Source organism: Oenanthe melanoleuca, chromosome 14 (genome assembly GCF_029582105.1).
Source record: "Oenanthe melanoleuca isolate GR-GAL-2019-014 chromosome 14, OMel1.0, whole genome shotgun sequence".
Taxonomy (NCBI): domain Eukaryota; kingdom Metazoa; phylum Chordata; class Aves; order Passeriformes; family Muscicapidae; genus Oenanthe; species Oenanthe melanoleuca.
In genome coordinates this window covers 5,382,807-5,407,212 of record NC_079348.1, presented here as the reverse complement: position 1 = coordinate 5,407,212, position 24,406 = coordinate 5,382,807, and the positions used below count along the sequence as shown (strand labels likewise).

At 39.5% G+C, this 24,406-nt stretch overlaps 1 protein-coding gene across 3 annotated transcripts in view; it reads right to left on the bottom strand.

Moving 5' to 3' along the window:
* The window catches only part of SDK1 (sidekick cell adhesion molecule 1), a 385,780-nt gene that overhangs the window by 241,742 nt on the left and 119,632 nt on the right, over nt 1–24,406 (bottom strand). The window lies entirely within an intron of this gene.

Sequence of the window (24,406 nt, the reverse complement as noted above, 5' to 3'; positions counted from 1 at the left end):
TAAAAAGTTCCATGTGCAGGAAATAATTTTCCATTCTTTGACATCATTACTGATGACCTGCTCTGTTACCCTGAAGTAAACTACAGCAACTCTATGAACTGAGTTTTTTTTTCTATTTACCTGATTAATAAAGGGTTCAACATGGAAAATTCTGAACTCCTCAACTTCTAGATTGAGTTAAAAGCATTCAACAGCTTGTAGGAGTAGCCAACAATGAACTGCCAACAGATAAGGGTTTGTAAGTGCTCTGCAATTGCTTTGAGCTGGGAAGCATTAACCTCAAAAGTGGACTAGAACTGAAGTACCAAAAAAAACCAAAGAAGGAAAAACCAAAATGCTCCTACAAGATGCAACAGCTTGCAAAGGAAGCTGCTGATAAACACAGGCTCATCAACAGCCTCATCAAATACCACTCTACTGAAAAACTAATTTTGATTTTTTTTTCCCTCATTCTGAATGACAATGAGTTTGTGATGAAAAAATTATCATCCTTTCCCACAGGTTATGAATGTCATGGAAGGAACACTAATGCCAAAAATCTGCTTTAATTACTGCATCTGATCATGGTTAATTTAACCGATTTTAAAAGTTATAAAAAAGAAAGTCAAGAAGTGTCTGTGTTTTATCACAAAAGCACTCCAGTTCTACTGTGAGCTTACCAGAAGTGTCTTCTGAAGAATATCTGTACTCAATCACTCCATGAGAAGTGGCATTTTGCACATTTCTGGCCACAACACTGATGTCAGTGTCTGCCCAGCTGCACTTGTTGCCTCTGTGAGCTGGTGATGCCCAACACGAACAGGGACTAAAGGCAGAAATGGATGACTGGTATAATTCACCACTGAGGTTTTGGGGTGCTGTTTGATGGGAGCTGTACTCTGAACCAACTTCCTCTTCTCTCCCTTGTGAATAGTCTTCAAGACACAGCACCTGCTCAGGGTCACTGCCCTACACCAGATCAGTCACTTTCCTGTTAGATGTCACTGCAATAATAATCCAGCACAGGTTACAGCACTACCTGATTCACACCTACCTTCATTCTCCTTAAAATCCACGTCTGGGCTCACTCCTTAACCTGCCTGCAACCCTTCCAGCCCACCCCTTCTCCATAATAAATATGTACAAAAATTTCTGAGTGCCGATATTTTATCTTCATGATCTTTTATTTACATCAGCTAAAGACACAGCATTCAAGTGATATTTATATTCCTGTGATTTCTATCATCTTGTTGTAGGAGATGACAAGGAGATGATTGCAAGATGTAAAATTCATCTACATAAAACCCTTTGTGAAGATGCACAGGAAGGTGAATCTCAGTAGCAAAGTAAATTAAAACATACTGCATTTGAGCACAATGGGGGAACATGTCAGAACATGCAAAGGAAAAAGCAGACCTGTCATGGTGACACCTGCGAGATTCAAAGGTGCTGCTTTTCATTCCATCACTTTCACCATCAGTAAATTAATATCATTAATATCAATATCAGAGTCATTTAGGCTGAAAAACCCTCTAAGATCATTGATCCCAACCCAGTAACCCAGGCCAGCACTGAACTCCATCCCCACGTGCCACATCTGCATGTCTTAAATCCCTCTAGGGATGGGGATTCCAATGCCTGTTCCAATGCCTGGGAAACTTTTTGGTGAAGAAATTGTTCATAATATCCAACTTAAGCCTCCCTTGGTGCAACTTGAGACCATTTCCTCTTGTCCCTTCTTCCTGGGAGCAGAGCCTGACATTCTCCTGGCTGTGCGCTCCTGTCAGGGAGAGCCAGGAGGTTCTCCCTGAGCCTTTTCTCAAGGCTGAGCCCCTTTCCCAGCTCCCTCAGCTGCTCCAGACCCTTCCCCAGCTCTGTTCCCTGCCCTGGACACACTCCAGTCCCTCAATGTCCTTCCTGGAGTCAGGGGTGCTGACACACACCCCTTGTGTCTCTGCTGTCCTTGGGGCTCCATCCTGACCTGCCCCAAGACAGGAGACCCAAGGAGCTCCTTAGTACAGCCTCCCTCAAACTCTGCTGCCACCAGGCTCATCTCCAGGGAGCCTGGTTTTATCCCTTTCCCACTTCAAATCCAGTGCAATACGAGGGAAGGAATTCTCCAAATAGGAATTGCTTTGAGGAGCAAGGAGATTGTGCCAAACTGACCTCTAAAATTACAGAAATTGGCTGCCTCCATTTCAATTATGGCTTGTGTGCTCCTTGTAACACCCTGTGAAATCATTTACGTGTTGGCCTGTTTCAGAACTCAATATATTTCACCAGATTAAAGAGGCATCCTGTTTTCCAAATATATGAAATAGTGCTCACAAACATACCCATTAGAAAACCAGAAGCAACCTGTTTAGCTGGGAACAGCCTCCCAGAAATGCTGATCCAGCTACCAGTATTTTTCTCATCTTTTTTGATACACATATTATTTCCATATAACTTCACCCATCTATGATGCTGGGTTTTGTAATTGCTGGTGGCTGCAATTCCCCAACATTAATCTTTCTGAAATTATGTGGAGTTAACTGTATTTATTTTAAACCACCTCTGGTTATGCAGATCTCAAAAATGTCATTTCATGCATTGCCATATTTGCATTGTCATCCTGATCCTTCTGTGTTTACAGTTCCAGCTTCAATGGGTCAGTTCACAAATCACTCAGCACACAGACAGATGATCAGAAGTGTCCAATTACTGCAGCTTAGAGAGTCTCCATGAGTCACCTGAGCCATGGCAGCTGACTCTGTGTATCCTCTTAATCTGCTCGATTTACCAAGCAAATCATATAAACTGATTTATCTTCAAGGTTGTCACCAAAGGCTTATAATTATGTATAACAATAGTAATTTAAGCTACACATTATAGTTGCAACTGGAGTGAGGAAAGAACAAATGCATCGTTACGAAATCTCACAACAACCTTTAGTTTCCATTTTAGATTTCTAACAAGGACCATCCTCCTCATAGACTTGTGGCTTTGCTCTCCCCTAGAGGGGAAGTGTAGACGTAGTTTTGGATTCAGAACTGCTAATATTAAGATGAAAGCTTTCCAATAAACTCTTCCAAAGCCAGAGAGCACTGAAGAAGAAGTGCTGCTGGTTCTGGGATGGGGGCAAAGCGAGGAGCAGAGCACTGGGCTCTGCTGACCCTGCTTGGGAGCCAGTAAAAGATGATAGTGAAGACAGGTCATGGAACAGGATATCCCAAAGGATGCAAAGAAGCCATGGAAATCCAGCAGCCCTTGATCATGTCACAGTGTTAAACCATCTGCAGTCTGAAATGAGGTTAAGCCAACAGCTCTCAAGGGGAGCTCCTCCAGCTCTGCCCTGCACCTCTGGCTGCACAAACTGAGCCTTTCCTACCTGCACTGTCCTGAGAGGCCTCTGTGCTCTCAGAGGGCTCCAGGCACAGCCAGCAGCTGAAGGACAGGAGAAGGAAAGAGAAGCTTCAGCAAAGACAGATTGGGTTTTTGCCTTTTTGCTTTAACACAAATTCTGGAGACCAAGCTGATAAACACAGCACAGAGCCCACAGCTGCTCTCTGCTTTGGACCAACTCTGCACACTGAAGAGCCCAAACCCATGGATGAAAGCACTTCTGGGCAAACTGGGGTACCTGACAGGAGGGCTGGAACATCACTACTCAGGAAGCACAATGATGACAAGTCTTACAAAGATAATCCATGGAAAGGCCTCCTGAAAGAAAAGCCAATTATGGATTTAAAATGGGCAGGAGGAAGATGGACTGAAGAAATGATGGATGGAAAGATGAAGAGAAAAAATGTGGAAGGTAAAGGAAAACTGAGATATGTAAGAACCAACAAGGAAGAAGTAAATATTTATATAATAAAGCTGGGGAAAAAAAATGTGGAGACTACTAAAAAATAATTATCAGTGCTGGAAATCAATCCTAGTATTTTTTGCTGCACTTTTCAATATTTTCCACTTCTTGAAGTCCTCCTAGCACATCATCTTTCATTCTAATTCTGGACTTTTCTCCTTAAAAGCCAATGAAGCCTTGCAAACAGGTTTTCATCTTTTTAACTAGATGAGAAATACATCTCCAATGTCTCTTAAGTGGTTGCTTACTTTCAGTTCTTTATTCTTCTACTCCTGTGACACTCTCCTTCAAGGACTTTTCTGTATTAGAAGACACTGAATGACAATTAATTTAGTGCACTTATCACATTTGTACTGGCTAGATACTCTCCAGATTCCTGAGCAGGGATAATTTTGCTCTCAACGAAAGCAGATCCAGTATTTTTGGTGCAACAGTAAGAAGATGTTATTTAATAAGTGAAAATTCTTCCCAGGAGATTAAAATGAAAACCATGAAGAATTGGTTGAGATGGCAAATGGCTACAAAATTTTATTTGAAGTTCTGTTTTCCCTCAGCAGTATAATTCTGTGTGACAATTTGAGCATGAATCTGACTATAATGCAAACACTTACAATGATTAAAGTATTTAGATGAAAAGTCTTCCTAATTTAACAGACATTTTTGACATGAAGAGAAGGCGTAGAAATCTACAGTTGGTGTTTAAGGGGAAAAATGTGACTATATCTCAAAATCTTTATTTCCTGGTCAAACTGCTCACATTTTCAAAGGCTATTTGGACAAATTAAAGCCAAATTTTCTGTTACTGCTTTAAATAGTGACCTGATACTTTCTGTCACTGTAAAACAATGTCTAATGCGATTTGTTGTGTTCCCTGTTTAGTGATTCTGATTATACATTAGATCTGTGCACAGGAACAAACAGCAGTCAGATAAAATCAATGCAGCAACAAGATTCCTGTTTAAATGAAAAGCATCTCAACTCTTCTTTGCCATGCAAACAATCACTGAGTGGTACTTTTTCTCAATGTCTACTTATGATGCAACACAAAATGGGAAAATCAATGCCCTTCAACAGAGGGAGCATCGGTGTCTCTGCAGCCACAAACGACCCATTCCTGCTCCTTATCACAGCCATGACACTCTTGGAGAGCTTAAAAAACACATTCCCAGCAATGTCAGTCAGCAGAGGAAACATCTTTAGTGATCCCTCACTAGGAAAGAGGTTAGAAAGCTTTTCACAAGCGGTTCTTATGTTCTACTCACAGACCGAGAAAAATCTCCGGGGATATTGATTGGTTTATTCTATCAGAAAGCAAAAAAGTTAAAAGTATATAAATATAAAACCTCCTGGTAACAGCAAAACTCACTGGAAATGTTACTTTTGAAAAAAATCTGTAATTTCTTTGAGTTTGATCATAGAACTAATCCTTTTTTTTTTTTTTTTTTCTAATAAAAGAATAATTTTTCCCAGATCACTCAAAGGGACTCACAAGATATTAGAGATTTGGAGAAAGGCAGAAGTAAAGTTGTTCAAGATATTTCATTCTAAACAAATTTGTCCAAAAAAGCTTGCACTGGGGCTTAACAGAAGCTACACAATGTACACATTTACCACTGATGGTAATTATATCCTGCTGTACATCTTACTGATCTTGCCTACATTTGTAAATGAATGGTGTAAGCCAATCCATTTATCTCTGAAGTCATTAAGACTGTTCAGAAAGCTACTGTGAGAGTGTTGCTAAAATTAAAAATAGAATAGTTTCATGTAATTTTCAACGTCAGTATCGAGTGTAAAAACACTGAATGAAGGGTTAATTTGCACGAGGAAAAAAAGCCAAATAAGAGATGACACTTGGCTATGAGACCATCTTCAGGCTGTGGAAAAAAAATGAATATATTTTCTCATAGCCCTAAGAAGAGCTTACAGCTGAAATGTCTCCTCTAATCTTATTGTTTATTTATAATCTGCATTTATTATCCTCTTTGCCTTTATTTTGCAGCTAACATCCTCCTGCAGGACCCTATTTGTCTCCAGATGTTGATCAGTGTACATTCTTTTTGCTAAATGTCTTCTGGATCTAAAGCCCTTTTCATACTGGGATTTGGTAATCAAACCCTTTTCTATCTTCCCTGCTTGGGTGAAGCCTCCTCCTGCAGGAACAAGAGCTGACACTCATTGGAGTTACATGTCATGTGAGCACATGCTGTTGAATTTTTCTGTATGAGATTTTGCAAATATGCTTTATTGTAATATTCTGGCTGGGAAGAAAAAACGGAAAAATTAGAGTTCATTCCACTCCCTTCCTTAGTGTGGTGAAAGTGCACTCTAAGGCAGACTAGACTCCATCTGATGTTTTATGAAATTGGATTTTGACAGCTGTAATGTCAGACACTTAATTACAATTACAAGCTCTGTTTTTAAAGAAACTGTAATTCAGTCACACTGTCCAAAAGGCTTCCTCCTGAAGAAAGTGGCAAATACAACATTGCCCTGAATTTTTACCTAATAGGACCTTAGGTGTCTTTGCTATTTAGGATGGAAAATAATCATCAGGCATGGAAGTATTCACAGAATCCCAGAATGGTTTGAGTTAGAAGAGACTTTAAGGATCACCCAGTGCCAGTGGCTCACCCAGTGAGGTCTCACCTGAGCAGAGCAGAGAGGCAGAATCCCTCAATCTGTTGGGCAGGCTGGTTTGGATGCAGTTTTACAAGTATTCAATAAATTCCTCCAAAGAAAAATGCCATTTTGTTTAGTTCTACATTTCCATCTGCTCTTCCCTGACCAAGCAAGGAGGTTTCAAGGGATGACCTTCAAATAACCCAGGGAACTGATAAAGTTGGAAATCTCTTCAAGAGAAGAAGTTGATGAACTGTGTTTTAACCCAGGAAAATCTCCCATGCTGAACATGGCTGCTCAGTGCCTCTTCTGCTGATTCATGACTTATTGCCATGGATTGATGCACAGCTAATCCCCCTCCCGAGGAAAGTGTCTTCACAACACATTAAACCTTAATCAGCTCATGGCAGTGATCAGGGGGCAGAGTGGGAAAATGCCTCAGCCCATGTACAGTGGACTAAAAGAGCTCAGGACATTTCTGCCACTTTTATCAGCAAAGGCTCTGAATTTTTATCAACTCTGTAAATTTGCTTAGAGATTTCAAGGTATTTCTGTATCAGCAAAAGCCACAATGTGTAAGTAGTTCTATCAGTAACATCTGCAGAGGGATAGGTGAATCCTAACCCTGAGAAAAGGCTGGTTTTTAGTGTTGAAAGGACAATTTATTTCAGGTATAAAACATCCAGGTGTAAGCATGCCCACATCACTAATGCACAGCTGTATCTTTTAGGAGACACCCTCAGTGTAACACCCAGGGAGCCTTTTCTAACTTAGTCCTTTGTGGAACAGGCCCAAAGCAAAGATGCAAGAAATAAAGAGAAATAAGAGAGGCATAGCTTGCCCTCTTTCTAGATCAAATTTAGAGAGTCCAATGAGAATGATGAAAGTTCCTACAAAAACTTTTTACTTTTTTTTTTTTTGTCCAGAACTCCTGGACTCAAACACTCATCTACCAGAGAAAGTGCCACCCCTTATCACTAAATTGCCGGCCAAGTTTGGGTTTCTTTCCTGCTTTGCTTTGTCAGTGCCCAAGGTACAGACAATCCTTTTGGCTTTTTGCAATAATCCTCATGTGATCTATTCTAAAGAAATCAAATCTAAGATTACATAAAGGTGCATTATAACTTTAATAATATTTAATGACAGAAAAGAAAAAAATACAAGGTAAATTTATGGAGGCTGACAGCATTAGCAAGTTCAAAGGAGGTTTAGACTCATGGACAGCAAGTCTGTAACCAAATACTAGAAGAGCTGGCAGGAATTAACCCTCCAGCATTCCTAACCCAAAAATTCTGGACGCTGGAGGAGAAAAAGGGACAACAACTGCCTGCTCTCCCTAAGGAGCATCTCATTTTCCTGGTGGCAGGACAGAGTGTTTGGCTCAATGAACCATTAGACTGAGCCAATAAGGCATTTCTTATGTTCTAGGGGAAAACCTAATTTATCCCTTCTAAAAGCCAATTAGACACTATAAAAGACAGATATTATTATCAAGTTAAGACAATCAGTAAATGAAGATTCCAAGTTAGTAGCAGTCAGAGAAATGTAACTTGTGTTAATTGAATATTAATTACAGGTGCAATTATTCTGGATTATGCTGAACAGTGGGACAGTGAGTTAGAAGTTGTTGTTCAGCTGAAGTCCCTCATTGGAAATTCAAAGTAAAATGACTGGTTTTCCCTGTATCATTTTACACATATTGTTCATCAGCTTTTCCTTCTGCATGATCCAAGTTCACGTACAAAACTCCCCTCCCATAATCTTAATTTTAAGGATAATTACAGCAAACGTGCAGAGGTGGAGAACTGGTGTCTTTTTGCCTTGTAGGGTTCCAGTGCAGGAAACACAATAGATGTGGGGAATTCCTGAGGCATATGGGGAAATTGGATTTATATCATCCTACTTCACATAGTATTTTACAGAATTATCTGAAATATATCCCTAAGTTCCCACTCATCATTCAGAAAGGGTCAAAATGCTCTAATTTCTGGGGTTATGCAAACAGCATCATCAAGGGCCACAAGTGCAGAGCACTGGAAGCCTTAGAACAGCAACTCAGATCCTGGAGCAGCAGGGCAACATAATTTGAATTCCATTATAGGAATCTAAACCAGCAAATTTCTGAAAATCATCTGCAAAAGGTAAAATGCCAATTTATGCAGCAAATGATGAAATCTTACAATCCATGTATTACAAGTGAGAGAGAAAAAGGGAAAGAAAGGCAAAAACAGTAAGGAAAGGAAAAAAGAATATATTTGGCATTATAAAATTCTTCATATTTCTATTGTTCAAGACTTTTATTTTTCTGATTCTGTATCATTTCATTGAAATTGCTTTAGAGAACAGTATTGTCTTAACTAAATTTCTATGCCTGACAATCCAAATGGGATTTCACCTGGGAAAATATTATCCTTTGCAAATCTTACTGCTACTTATGCTAATTTCTTTCTTAAGTTTAAATTGGGACAACATCAGGTCAATCTGTAACACAGCTATCCTGGAATTAATGTTGCATTTGTCAATTTAGCAGCTTTTTCATAGGTTTCATTGATCTTTGTTTCAGTGCAAAAAATAAAAGATGCAAAGGTTTTATTGAAAGGAAAAAATCCTTAGATCATAGAATGTGGCATTATCATAGAAAAGAAAACAGTTTCCTACCTGTTGAATGCTACAGAAGAGGCCAGAGAATGCAAACAAGAAATAGATGCTTCCGGAAGGTTTTTAAGCCAAACAATTCAGACAAGGTTTTCAAACAGTTGCTTGCTCATTTCTGCTTCAGTAAAGCAATAGTAGAAATAATGAATCCAGTAAAACATTTTCAGGAGCCATGTTGTGTGATTGTTCAGGGAAATCTCCCTAAGCAGCCAAAAATGAACATGGGTATTGTTTTCTGTCCTGGCACCCATCAGCTTAGGGCTGGACAAGGGAGACTTAGGGGAGGTAATTTACCTGGTACAGCCCTGGGCCACAAAAAAACCTCCCAGTGACAGCAACACGTGCTCTGTGCCCGACAGCAGCAGCTCAACATCAGGCAGGAGAGTCAGGGAAGGAGGAGAGAAAAATTACCCCAGTCTTTCCATTATTTCCAAAGTCTATCTTATTAGCTGAATCTGCATACTCACAACCAGAGCTCAGGCAGAAGCAAATCAGTAAATGACACTCTCAGGAATTAAGGTAGGATGAATTTACCATTTTTTGCTGCTGCAGTGCCAACAGAGCCATTCAGTTCCTCTGCCCAGGAGTGATGGCCCCTAATGAGGTTCCCATTCCAGTCATTCTTTTTGTTTCTTTGAGGACTGGGATTCTAGCAGTCACATAAGCCTTTGGATTTTACCAGGCTCTGAAAGATTTGTTAAAAACCAACATGTTCAGCTAAGAACCCATCAGCTGGGTCCTTTAACACACATAGAATCAATTAGCAGGTAAAGCTTCTATTTATCCCACACTATTGTGTGGGTTCTCCTTATCCATCTAACTAACTCCATAGTGGTTTTTTCTAAATATGGAACCCTTATAGCTAAATAAGTATCTAACAATAGGTCCATACCTGATTTAGTTCAAATTTGCTACAATTTAAAGCTTTTGCACTGCCCAACCCTTTTCAATGGAGTCAGCTATTAGTTAAACCCAAAATTTCTCCGTCAGAGCCACCAGCTGGCAATTTGCAGAGAGGAAACTTCTTTCCAGGCAATTCAGGGGCACATCAGTGACGGCTGCAAACAGCTTGAGATTCTCAAACCATTTCTGAGGAGCAGCTGAAGCACAGCAAATTAGGTCAAGCATCATGCACCCCCCCAAGGTTTGGCGGGGAGCTCCCCAGGTGAGAGCTCAACACGCGATCAAAGCCACACCTCAGCCTGACACACTCGAGGATCCCTCTAGGATGTGCTTCCTCACGAAAAACTCCTGCCAAGGTTCCACAGGAGCTCAGAGCCTGCACAAAGGGAACAGCAGCACTTCCTTGTTGTTGTACTTCACAGCTCCTCGAAACGCGCTGCTATTCCCTCCGAAGGCGGTAATTGAAAGTTATAAGTCATAAAAACTGATTTATTCTTGCTGAAGGACTATTTAAAATGATCTGAACTAACTGAAATTTAAAGTTTAAGAACGACATCAATAGTTCTACCCTCAACATTTATTTAAAAGAGGTTTCGAACGGAGCAATATGATATAATTTAGAAACGCATTCAACAGTTGTTTTTACTCCCTCTGAGAGCAGTTATTGCCTGTCAGATAATTAAGTGACTATGCCAGTGACAGAATACACAAAGCAGCAGGGAGCACAAGAAAATACTGAAGCTTCTTGCAGTCCATGAGCTTCCAGAGAGAACAACCTGTCTAACATATTAGAGAGAGAGAGAGAGAATTAAAAGACATGATCAGAAAAAACAAGAAATCACCATGGAAACACTCTATCAGTGTATTTCTCTCTGAGTGTGATCAATTCAGATGATTCTCAGCAAATTTTATGACACATTACAAAACATACTGTAACACTCTATCTCACATAAACATTTATTTAAAATCGATAAGTCAACTAAAAATAATAATATACCTTGAGTAGCTACACTGAATGGAGCTTCATTCCTCACTGAAAATTCATATCAAGAATCCAGCTACTCTATTCAAGCCAAACTAATGCGTATGTGCAACTCTAGACACCTTGGAAATTTGTTTACTTCAATTATGAGACACTTATGAAAAAGAAAAGGAAACAGAAGGTTCTTGTTCATCTCTAGACAGCAACAAAGTGAATAGGAAGTTTGGGATTGTTGAATTTTGCTTCTGAAACAAATGTCATCTTTCTGAACACCCAGATTCCTCAAAGCACACAAGCTGCTTAGCACGGCAAGCACAAAGCCCTGTGAGATGCAGAAGTGGCTTTTGGACACAACCAGGGTGGGATTCCCAGCACAGCCAGTCCCTGAACTGACCTGAGCAGCGCTGTGAGCACGGGCTGGGTCAGGCCAGGGACTGGCCAAGCCCAGGGGGTTTATTGGGGCTGGGGAGAAGACAAACAGGGCAGAGCCAGCTCCAGGCTTCCCTCACTGTCCCCCACTTCTGGGCAGCTTTGAGAGAGGGCATTTCTTCCATTTCTCATTCTCATTTTTTTCTTCTATGCTCTGTAAATAACTTAATTGATTTGTTTTAATCTATTCCATGAAAATTCTAAAGAAATTTTGTAAAAAAAAATACGTTCAGAAACTTGGGCTAAACCAGCAGAAACTGAAATTGAAACCCCAGCACGAAGGTCATTGTGTGGGCCATGCTAAGAACACACCAAGTGCTCTTCAAGAGAGGAGCAGTTCCCCATAATCCTGCCAGGGGACAGAAGAAGTCTCAGAATCCTAAATCCCAACACCACCCTAATGTGGCCAGCACAGCCACCAGCACTCTGTGCACATGGCCATGTCCTGCTGTTGAGTATCTGGGAACCAGGATATTTTTGGAAGGAACATATGGTTTCTGACAGAAATGAAGGTGTTTCCTCAGAGGTGAGCTGCTGCTGTAGCACCTGAGATGAATTCCTTTCCTTTAATACAGAACTAACCAGCACATGTGGGTCCTGGGACTGCTTGCTGCGATGCTCCACACACGGAGAACATTTTTCTGGAAGCTTCCAATTACCATGGAATTCTTCTTGGAATTTTTTTTTTTTTTTTTGCGACACTGATTAAAGATAATCATGAAAAGAAAACTATGGCTACTAATTGTTGAAATTGTAAGGGAATATATTGAGATGATTATCGACTTAATGAAGCTGGCACTGAAATACATTTTCCTGATCTGCTTACTCTGTGTACTGTCTCCTAACTGGATAATACTCTGTGATTTACTCAGCCTCAGTAAATAACAGACTGATCTCTCTTGTTTGCAAATGACAGCAAACATAGTTCCAGGAAAAATCATAAAACAAACAAGCACAACATGTAATGCAAGTATCAACCATTTTGGGCTCCGTGAAAACAAGCTTTGTAGAGAAATGCTTGTTTCAACATACTTCAACTTGATGCCAATTTGTAATTGCAAATCCTATTCTGAGCTATTTTACTAATTAAAAATACTAAAATCTTATATAAATGTCTTTTTTTTTCTAGTGAAATGCACACAGATTGAGTAACAACGATATGTGCACCTCCTGAAGAAGAAAAACTAAAATTATCAGTGAAAGCAGTGCAGTCCTTCCCCTAAATTCAGTCAAGGTTATTATCCCTGGGCAAGTTTTTGAAAGCATTTTTTATTATTTGCTTTTATTTACTCAGTTCATTGAGAGTAACCCATTTTCCACAGAAAGAGTACAGGGGGAAGACTGGTTGGGTTTGATTTCCTCACTCCAGTCTACCACAACTATTCAAAATTCTGTCTGTGAACATCCACTCTTCTAGTACACAAATATGTTCCAGCTTCACTTCTCATCTTTCCAACACAAATCCTCTTTTCCAGGCACTGGCAATTTTGCAGCATCCATCTCAAGCCACTTCTGATCCTGTGGTGGATAGAAGATCACCCTTGCAAGGAAAAGCAGCCCTTGCTCTGCACTGTGAGGGTTCCCAGTGGGAGGATGAGTGTGAATCCAAAGCATTTCCAAGTGTCTCCCAGAGTTCATCAGGCAGATGTGGTCTTATGATCCAACTAACCAGGATTAGTTGTTCTTTAAACAAACTAAATGTAGCAGATATTAGTCTTGTGGGACAAATGATCTGTCAGTAACAAACACAGATGATGTAAAAAATTAATGTTGTTCTTCATTTCCACAGTGTATACGGAAGAAATTAACTCTTGAGTTCCACAGATGATCAGTCTGTAGCAATTCTTGGCATAAATTTAAAATTAATTATGTTCTAAATGCTGTACACATATTAACTAATTAACCTCACAAAATGTGAAATAGATTTGTAGGCATTAGCATATGCCCTGAAGCATGAGATTTCATTACCTTTACCATTATTTCAGCTTTCAGAAAGATAAGTGTGCACAGTAACTCAGAATGATCCAAAGGAAAAAGAGGTGGTTACCTGCACCCAGAGCATTTGATTTGAAAATCTTCCAGGAGCTGAAAAATTCCAAAGCTTGAGTGCAAATAGACAAATGAACATTTGTGTAAATCCACTGAACACATCACTGGTACAACTCATGGTAAAAAACCCCAAAAAACCCAAAACTCAAACCCCAGACAATTTCCTTTTGTCATTCATTATGCAGAACCTGTGCTCTATTTGGAAAGAATAAGATGAGCCATGCACACACTGAAATGGCTCAGGACAATTCTGATGTAAATCAGAGGGCAACCAGATCTTCTGTGAGTCTCTGTAATGGTTAAAAGATTAAAGTACAAAGAGCTTTTTAAGTGTGGCTCTATTAAAGGAGTAGGAACTGTTGGAACAGAAAGTGAATGTCAAAGGGAGAGGGTGCGCCTTCAAAGCTCCCTCAATGAACTCAAAAATGTAAATCTAAAAAACTTATTAAAATACTAGATTTTATATTAGCATTTATAAAGCACAAGCTCAGAGTCCTTTTCTTAATTCTGGTAAATCCCTTTTGCAATTTAATAAAAAAGAGATTCGACATTTGCATCTGAGGAACGACCCAATGGATGAATTTTTTTTTTTTTTTTAATAAGATCTGCATGGGAGTAAAAATGCAACCCTGTGGAAAGTGCTTTGATGTTGTACAAGGGGAGGTTTTATTACTCTGTTTTTTCAGAGGTTTAAATGAAGTATTAGGAAATTACAAAGTCTAAATTGTTAGGAAATCACCTGGAAGTGGCTGGGTAGCTTGGATCTGTTGTTGTGCTGTTTGACTCTTTTACATGGTGCAGATGCTCTTTAACCTCACAAGTTACAGAAAAATCAAAGTGCACCAATAAATGAGTTGTCTTTGCTCTTGGTGTAGAGCAATCCATCTGTGCCATCTCAAACAAACTTATGGAATGAGGAGAAATGTGCTGCATTTGATGAAAATGAGTATTTTACTACAGAAATGATTGAAATTCACACCTACCGGTCACAGGATGTGTCAGAGCAGATTAAGGGAATATCCCATGGGGTGCAGCAGGTTTCAGAGGAACTGACAGCACTCAGACACCCCACAATTCACTGACAGAAACCTCCCAGCAAGGAAAAGAGAGCTCTGAAAGCTGATCCTCAATCAGAAATTTTCCTACTGATGAAATAATTTTGCTTAAATAATTCAGAAATTCAGGTATGATGTCCAGATCTTTCATCCATCCAGCATCACCTTCAAAGTTTCACAAGAAGAAACAAAGTGCATTTTACACACACATTTTTTCTACAATATGCTTGGTATTTTTTTCCACTCAGGAATTATTTTGTGTATGAAAGTGGCTTCCCAAAGAGACAAGAGGATGACAACTGGAATTGTAGCTTTATGAATCTTGATTAGTGAAATTTTGGCACCATAAAGTCTTTTATTTAGTGAAATTAGCACTGACAGCTATGGATTAGAAGCTATCAGGCATTCTAATATTAAAGAGACACTTCTCTTTATTTCTCTGAAACAAGAAGATTTTGCCAACTCCTTGTTTTTATTAAATTATGAGTGGTATGTTAGTTTATTTCTTCTGTTGGGATATTTAAGTCAACATACAATAAAGACCTATTTACAGGATTTCTTCAAGGCTTTTTCACTGCTTCTTCTAAAACAAATTAAAAATTCTTAAAAATAAATTAATTTATAATGCTGGATCAAATAATGCTGTTAAAACCAGAGCTGGGTGTAGTCAGTACCAGATCTAGATCTGAGCAAAGCTGTACAATATTCTCTGCTCTCAATCTCTGCTGTGCACCCTCTCCATTTCTTACCAGTTATTTATCATCCCCTCGTGCAGCAGGGTTTTAACTACATATGAGTGCAGAAAAATCCATCTGTGTGAAAATATAGCTTGAATCATTCATAATTATGCTAAATGTGAACAAATTATTCATAAATGCTCTGACACAAAGATGTGAGGGCAGATATTTTCTTTAGAAAGTGGTTTTTGTGGTAAATACTGCACCAGTGCTTACATGATCTGAGATCAGCCCTGCAAAAGCACAGAAAGGAGCAAGAATGAAAATTTGCAAGGCAGTTCCACAAAACCTCCTCCCAGGTTAGATCTGGGACAGAAAGAGTTTGTGATGAGGGACACAACCAAAGATACAAGGACTCACAAGACTTGCAGCAGAATTAGAAATCCTTTTATTGGGGGTCACCCAACAAATCAGGGAAGTGAGTCCCTTTATTAAACAGTTAATTTGTCTGAACTTAAGCAAGATCCAGTGCTTTAGTAGCTGACAAACAGAGACAGGCAGTGGCTTTGCCAGATTCTGCAGTAGTTTATGAGATGTTTCATGTTAGTGGAAACTCCTTAGAGATCATCTGGGAGCCTGGAAATATCAGCATTTCTGCCTTTGCCCCTCAGCACTAGATAGAGCATGTAGTGGTTCCCTATCTCCCCCTGTCTGCAAGATAAATAATGAATTGAATTTAATTCCAGCAAATCTATTAGTAAATATGATAATATTTACTAATATTAAAATAAATATGATATATTTTGCCCCAAAACGCTTCCTTGTAAGCCAGCTTCCTCCTGTGATGATAAACTCAGTATTAGAAGATGGGACAAGATGAGAGTTGTTTATTTGATAGAAGGCCTGTGAGGAGAACAGTTTTTCAAGATTTGAGATTCGTCTTAAATGGCTGCCTCACTTCTGAACCAAAATAATGCCAAACTCCAAAATAATAATTTCCACTCTAAAGCAGTTGGAAGAAAATAAAAAAAGCTGATACATATTTATATCAATACTATACTCATTTAGTTGCCCAGTTACTCCTTTTTATACTGAAATACTCCACACATATCTACAGCAAAACAACATTTTCGAATCCACACTGCTACTTCTTGGTGATTTGATCAGTGGGGGTTAAAATGGTGGTGAAATAGCAGGAATTAGGAAAATTTGAGCTCTGGAGCAGAAAGATGAGCTGCAGGACTGGGGAAATGGTCATTCTGGGGCAATAGGTATGGAGGAAATCAGACTGGAAAGCAGAAACTCTGGGACAAGACTATCTAGGGACAATGCTGCAACTGAAAGTGGAGCCTCCACCTATTTTTAATGGGGCATTTTTCCATTCTTTTTTGTCACATTCCTAGCTAAAACACTAGTAAAGGCACTGCATGGAAACATCCAATATTGACTGCATATGATGGAAATTACTGACATTTCCCTCTCCCCCATCATAATATTTCTGCTAAGTTGTAAAAAATATGAATAAAGACATAAATGCATTAAAATGAAATGTATGTGGAATTTTTAAAGTGTATTATGAGGTTGTTGCAGCAATATCTGTTGGGTAAACAGAAAATGCAGCTGTCTAACAACAGCCACTGAAATGTGTAAGTATCCCAATAAACTCTGCTTCTTGTGGCTGCTGAGGCCAGTTTCAGTTCCCATGGAAACAGATGATGGATTGCCAAAAATGAGATTTGATGTTTTAAAATAATCAGTGATTTGAAGTAGTGATTACTATGAAAGTATTGCAGTCCTCTTGCAGGGAGGTTTTATGCAGGGAGCAGAGAAGGAACACATGGCAGCTGGCAGCCAGCAGCAGAGTTGTTGAAATTCTTGCAAATGGTTGTGGCTGCTGAATGACAACAGCAAATGCAGTTTCTTGAAAAATCATTGAGTAAAAACTAGCAAAACCCCATTTTATAAAGTGAATAGGCTTTGAGGTTTAAAAAAAAATACAAAAAAATGTTGTACAGCCCTTAGAAGCCGTGCTTTCAAGTGCTTTTCCTAAATAAAGGCTCCTTTAGACCTCAATTCTGAGAATTCAAGGAGCCAGGCACATACAAGCTTGAAATTGCTGGATATTTGTTCTCCTGTGTTATTTCTCAATGACACATTAGGTCCTGATTCTTCCAATAAGCCACAACAAACAGAAATGAAATGCTTGCAATGTTCAGTTTTCCAGAGACTGCAGGGGAGCTCCAGGGGAGACACAGGTCTGGGATGGATGAGAGGCAGTACAGGGGGTTTGCTGGGAGTTTGGATTGAGAAGTTCAGCAAGATTTTTTTGGGGAAGAAACTAAGGAAAAGTGAGGGCCACACTCCCAGGACATTGGCACTCCTGAGAGGTTAGGGAAGGAAAATATTTCCTCCAGCACTTCCACTCTATCCTTTCCCTCTACCCTGCTATGATGAAAAGCAAGTTGATCTATTCCACTCTTTCTCCAGTTGAGGGACAGGAATTTAGGGAGAAATGCAAAGAGGGAATTTAGAGAGAAAAGCAAAGAGAGTGAAGCTGAGCAAGCAAGTGATGGCTGTGCCCACCCAATAAACATTTGCCTTGTCTATGTCTACAATTGGTCCTTTCATGTAAAACAAGGGATTTGTGCAATACATAAAAATAGCCACAGGTGTGTATTAAGACATAAAAGGTAGCACTAACGAGCAGCAGATAAACAGATTTCACACAAATTTTGGCAGAATTCGACTGTTTTCTCACTTCTAGTTGCAAGATGCCTTCACAAAGTTTCACCAGAGTCAAAAATGCCTCCTCTCACACGGATCAGACTGACCCATGGACAGCAGACAGCACGCTTGCAATGGATTGAAATTCATTTGGAAGCTGTTTGGTGAAGGCCAAGCACACAGCAGCTCCGCTCTGACTCTGGGCAGCCGGGATAAGGCACAGGCTGCCAGCTCCTGCCTCTCCCTGCAGCGCTCATTAATGTAGAACTGCTGCGCATTTGCTCCCATGGAGCAAATTCTTTAAATTCAAGTTGAATACTGTTAACAAAGTAGACTTGATGCAAATCAACCACAAAAGCCACAATACATCCCCAGAGTGCCAGGTTCTGTGGTTTTGGGGTTTGCTTTTTTTTTTTTTTCTTCCTGAATCACACAGCAGTTTTTGCTATAAAAGTAAATCTGCCAAAATGAAAGGCTTTTAAAGTATTCCACATAAACCTGTATCTTAAAGCTACAAACTTAAATGTCTTAGCACCTTTTCACATCACATAAAAATCCACTGGAATCATGAGGTAGGACAGAATTTGTCCTTTCCTGCATAGAAAGAAAATTAACAATCTTTTGTAGTACAGAGCCAGAAGTAATGACAGATACATTTTACTTCAGTCGGTTTTGATTAATAAAAGTTGACTGGTAAACATAGGACATTACCTTTTGCTATATTTGATAAATCACAAGTATTTTGCATCTATTTCCATAAAGGCAGAGATATGTGAGGGGCCACAGGAGATAAATTGTTCCTGGGGATTTGTGAACAATTGCCACTTTTTAAGCATAAAGCAATAGTTTTCTTTTGCATATTTGCTCTTAAGAATGACTGCGACACTTTTAAATTGTCTTATCTTGGCTGCATATTAAAATATTTCCATTTGTAGGCAGAATAGTTCAAAGATTGACAGAAAAATGGTTTTCTGCAAAAGCACATTAGTTATTAAAGGATTATATTCATGATTTGTCCCTAATAGCATCTGTAGTTTTGATTAGAAAATGCAGCAGATGCAAAAAGTGAGCCTCAAAATATGATGACTAGGAGTCTTCATATTTACCCACCTATAGATTGAGGATGATTTTTAAAAAATAGTATATAATTCACTTTCAAAGAGTAATGCTATTAACACTTCTTTCACAGTCCATATTTCCTTTCTCAAAGTACATTTGTCCCCAGAAAGCAACAAACTCATAAATCAGTTTCACTGCAAGCTGTGATAAGTAAATCATACTTAGTGCAAAAAAGGTTTCCTTCTAGTGACACTTCCATTGCCTTTGTTTTACAAATTCCAAATCTATGATTAATAAGGGTAGTAGCACATAAAATGATTTTCTTCTTTATATGTGATCATCATAGGAAAAACAATATCCAACAGTCAGATTTTCCTCCTAGACAGTGATCTTTGAAGTTTTATTGAAATTTACAGCTGCTGAAGATTGTCCTGGAAGATACTGTGAGCAGCTGAGGCCCATTAAAACACAATATTAGTTCCAAGCATCTACTTTTTTCTAGCAAAGATATGGATTTTACAGCACTACTGTGATGGCAGCAACTTCCCCTGGCTTATGAAAAAAACATACATTACAAAACCCTCTGTGGTTTGTGGTCCAAATTTGTAATGAAACATATTGGTCAAATCCCAAAATGTGCCTCTCATCTCATCAGCCCGAGTGCCTCTCCTGGGAAGAATCCCTTTCCAAATGAGCCTTGCTACAAGGCATTTTCTTTGGCAGCAATGTTTTCTTCCTGCTGTCCCTCTCCCAGCTCTGGGGGGCTGTGCTGCTCCCACCCACTCTGCACTGAGCATCCCACAGTCCCCAGGTGCCACCTCAGCCTTCCTCCCCTCCACCAAACCCAACAACAACAACAACCCGGGAAGCTGAGAGGTCTGAACACATTAATTTCTGACACGTGTGTTTAAAACCTGTGGCAAACAAACGATGAGCATAGAGGAGAGCAGTGAGGTTGGATCCAGACAAGGCAAACAGCTTTGGGAAATAATCCTGGGATTTGCTTCCCCTGGGGAGCTGCTGTTTCCCTCTGCTGAGCACGGTGGTACCCACAGCAGCCCCTGGCAGACAATGATGCTCACACAGCCCCTGACAGTGCCAGGACTCCTCAAACTGAGCCCTCCAAGAGATGATGGGAGATTTCCCTACAGTCCTTCATAACCACACAGGCCTTGGGGATAACACTGAAACTATTGGAAGATCATTCCTGGTGCTGCCTGTTCCTCCAAACTGAAGTCAGTCAGTTGCAGAAGTTTGGTTACATAAATTAATTTAACCAATGGTGGTGGTGATGAATTTTAGTTTAAGGGAATAATTTAATTCTACCAAATACTCTTCTTTTTCAGGTACTGACCTTAATGTGAAGCCTGTGAAAGGTACATGCAGATAAATCCAATATTATAGGGCTTTTTCACATCTTACTGCTGAGAAGTGTTACTCCATGATGCCAGTAGACAGGAGATCTGCAAATTTTTATTTTTTAAATTATCTCAGCTAATACATTGTAGAGTTGACAGTCTCTGAATTTATTGTTCAGTAATGATAATCATCACAATCTTAATGAAAGTATTATCCAGTGTATGTGAAAAGTAATTATGTGCAACTGGCTTAAGTTGTATGACAGGCTGGTATTTGCAGGGAGATGCTCTGTGCCACTAGAACTGCTCATAGAAAAATGAAGTGGTATTTGGTTTAAAGTGAAAAATATATACATGGCACATTAAGTCAGCTGCTACCATCAAAGTAAAACCTAATCTAATGCTATTACCAGACCCAAATTTGATGTATTATTCCTAGATACTTTAATTTTTCTCATCTTTTAAAGCCTACTTAGCTACAGCTATTTTTTTTGAGGATGCTATTAATATATTTACAATTTTACTTTAACAAATGTCTAATAAATTTGCACCAGCTTTGTCCATTTGTGAAGTATTGTGAGTGTTCAAAACCACAGCAAGTCATGAGAGAGTTGCTTGTGCTTAATGTATTTTAGTTTCCACAATCTGCCAGCAACTTCAGTCTTTAAGAGTTAATAATGACCAAATGCATCCAACTGATCTGAGTGCAAAACACAGATATTAACCCACGTGTACCTGAAGGCAATGCAATTCACCATCCCTGCCTAAGGGGAGGAAGTGCTTTTTTTGAAGTCTTTTGGTTCCTTAGGAGTTAATTAAGTGACTAAATGTTCATCTGCTGAAAGGGACCCCAGAGGTGCCTTTACACACCAAAAATGAACTTTCTTGTTTTGTGACAGACATAATTCCACTGTCAAAAAACATGAATTAATACTCATCTAAGTGCAGCTTACATGGGGAAGAGCAATTTCACTGTGAGGAAGTTAATGAAGACAGTAGTAATGTCTGCATAGACGTTTTCTTCTCAAAGAAACTGAATTAAATGAATTGATGGCTGGAATGAACATTTTCTCTGAAAAGTGCTTCACTTAGAGAAAGGTAAAAAATCCTCTAAGAGTACTAAGAATTTAATTCCTCAATGCCACAAGTGAAAGTCAATTGTAGACCTTGATGGTGCTACTGTCCTTTGTGCCTCTCCAAGGTACTGTTTGTGCTCGTGTAAAGAAAGTTAAATGTGCTTTGCTTTTAAGCCTGATGAAGTACAGGCAGGCAAGGCAAGCAGAATACTTGATATCCCAGAGTGGCAATTTCTTTTGATGCAGTCACCTTTAGAGAGCTGCTGGTTTTGGTAAGATGTGCAGGGAAACAGGCAAAATCATCCCATCAGTCAAGACCCTGGATAACAGTGCAGCTGTAACTCCACATTTCTCTGCTGGTGTGTTTGGAAATGAATCTGTCTGGGTGTAATGTGAAGTCTCTTCTAGAACTTCTTGGGGAATGCAGAATAATAACAAGCACCTCAAACCCTAATTCTTCTCCTTGCTCATTTTCTGTCGTTCTTGATCTTTTGGTCTCCTCTCCAATTCTCCACTTCATACTTTTCTAGCACGTACAGAGATTCTTTCTGTTTTCTCAACACCTTTGAAAATACCAGGCTGAGGCTTTGGTGACAGAGAATGCATAAAAGCTGAAATGAATGTACACCCACACTGCACTAAGCGAGGAGGGGATGACAGTGACTTTTAGGACTTTAATTTTTAAACACACACCATCATGTCCCACTGACTCTGCTGCAGATATGTTAGTTGCCTTAAGTCAGAAACTATGACACCAACCCCAGCAGTATGTGCAGGCCATTTGCTTCACATTTATGTATTATACAGGGATTTGTTGACTTTACATGCCCACTCATTTTAAGAGCAACTTGTCATCCTATTCTTGTTTTTATCTGGAGGCTTTAACAAAATATTACCAACACTAGGATAGGTACTAATACATGGTTATTTGCTGCAAAATTCCACTATGAGTAAATCCAGTAGTTAAATTAAATAAGGTGTGCAGTTTGAAAAAAATTGCCTGTGTCCCAGAGGAAACTTTCTCCCAGAAAATGTCACAGCCATGCACGCTCTCAGAGTAGGATCTAAAAAAAGATGAAACCAGAGCTATTCACTGAATCTTTCCTCCATCCCACCCTGAACAACTGATAGGACAAGGGGGGATAGTTTTAAGCTAAAAGAAGTTGGATATAGGGAAGAAGTTTTCCCTGATGAGGGTGATGAGGCCCTGGCACAGGCTGCCCAGAGATGCTGAATAGCTGACAGGTCCCCTCCCCATAAGTGTCCTAAATACTGGTACACAGGGAAGGAGAAATACATCAGCATTTACCATCTTAAAGCTGCTAGGGGAGCCTTACTGCAGAGCCAATTAAATGACATTCCTTGCAACATCTCAAGAATTTCTTATTTTTTATTCTCAGAACTAGTGTTACTTTTGATCTTTTGTACCTCTCACCTAAGGACAACTCTGTTCCCACATCAGTGAGATGAATCCATGCACACAAACATGAGGATCATTTTAATGGCATAAAAATGGTGCAGTGTTAAGCACATGCAAATTAAGGCTTTTGCATGAGTAAGACTTAACTTGACCAACTCTTTGAATGAATTTCACCATAACCACCACTGTTCTCCCTATTTTTAGAACTGTTTATGTCCTCACTCCTCATGCACCACAGCAATGTCACTCCTAGAAATCATTATTACAGCTGACACATGAAATTATGGCTGATTGATTCAGCCAAATCATTGTAAGCTTGTTTAAGAGCATTAAAAAAGCTTTATATTGATTTAGCAATATAAGGTACTTTTAATCAGATTAAAGAGCATCATACAAGGTGGTTGTATCAATTTCCCTGATCAGTTTAGCAGCAGATCCAGTGAGATTGATGCATCAGCCTAACTGGATCACTGGCTAAACTGATCAGGGAAATTGATACCTCCTCATGCACAAAAAACGTGTGGAATGCACAACTTGCTGCACAGGTAAGAAACAGCTCCCAGAAGATGTTTCTCCCTTTCTCACAGTTTTATATGCATCCTCTCCAGCTCTCAGCTTTCCTGTATTTATAGGGTTTCCATATTTACTATCCAAATCTTGTGGACAGCAAGATGTGAGCGGATGCTCTCTGGTTTTTCCAGTATTTTGAGACCTACTGCACACAGAGTGCTGTGATGACTGGTGTGTGTACCATAAATCTGTCATTTCCTGAAAGTATCAGACTCACTATGCACCATCTATCAAACTTCTGAGGAGGCTCACACTTCCAGCATGGGCATTTCAGCTGCAGAAGTGCTCAGAGATTCCTACACAGGCCAGACAAATGTCCTCAAATCTTCCTTTTAGACAGAATTTCTGACCAGGGAAATGGAATTTATATGGAAACCTTGGGGTATATTTCACCCCTGCTGCAGCCAGTGTTGCAGTTCTCCTATTTGTAAGCACGACACAGTTACAGGTGATTTCACCCCAGCAATCCTAATGGGGTAAGAGCAAGAGGAAAGCACAGCAGGTGAGAATCAGGATCTTTATATTAACAAATATATGACATACACAGCTCTACCTGCAATTTTCCCACACTGTAAGAGAACTCAGGCAAATCTTGTTTTCAGGCACTGCAGGCTTGCCTTGGTCACTCTGCTCTGTTCCCTGTAAGGGTTCTCAGGAAACTCCCAGATATCAGGATAACATTGCCTTGTCACTATCTGCAAATTCCTGATTTGTGTATTCTCAGCATCAACAACACAAAATTTGTAATGTGGCAGAAGTGGAGGAAGTAGCTCCTTAATGGTTAATAACTCAGGATTTGTCACTTAGCTCTCTCCAAGAGATTGCCCAGGAACCCATTGTTTCATCTTCCAGCTGTTTCCCATCAAATTACTATTAAATTATTCATAAATTATTACATTGTTTCTTCACATCCTTGCAATACTAATTTTAACAGTTTCAAAGCTACTCTAATACCAGCTTTTGAAAAGGCACATAGCAGTAAAATATACTGTACAGATGAG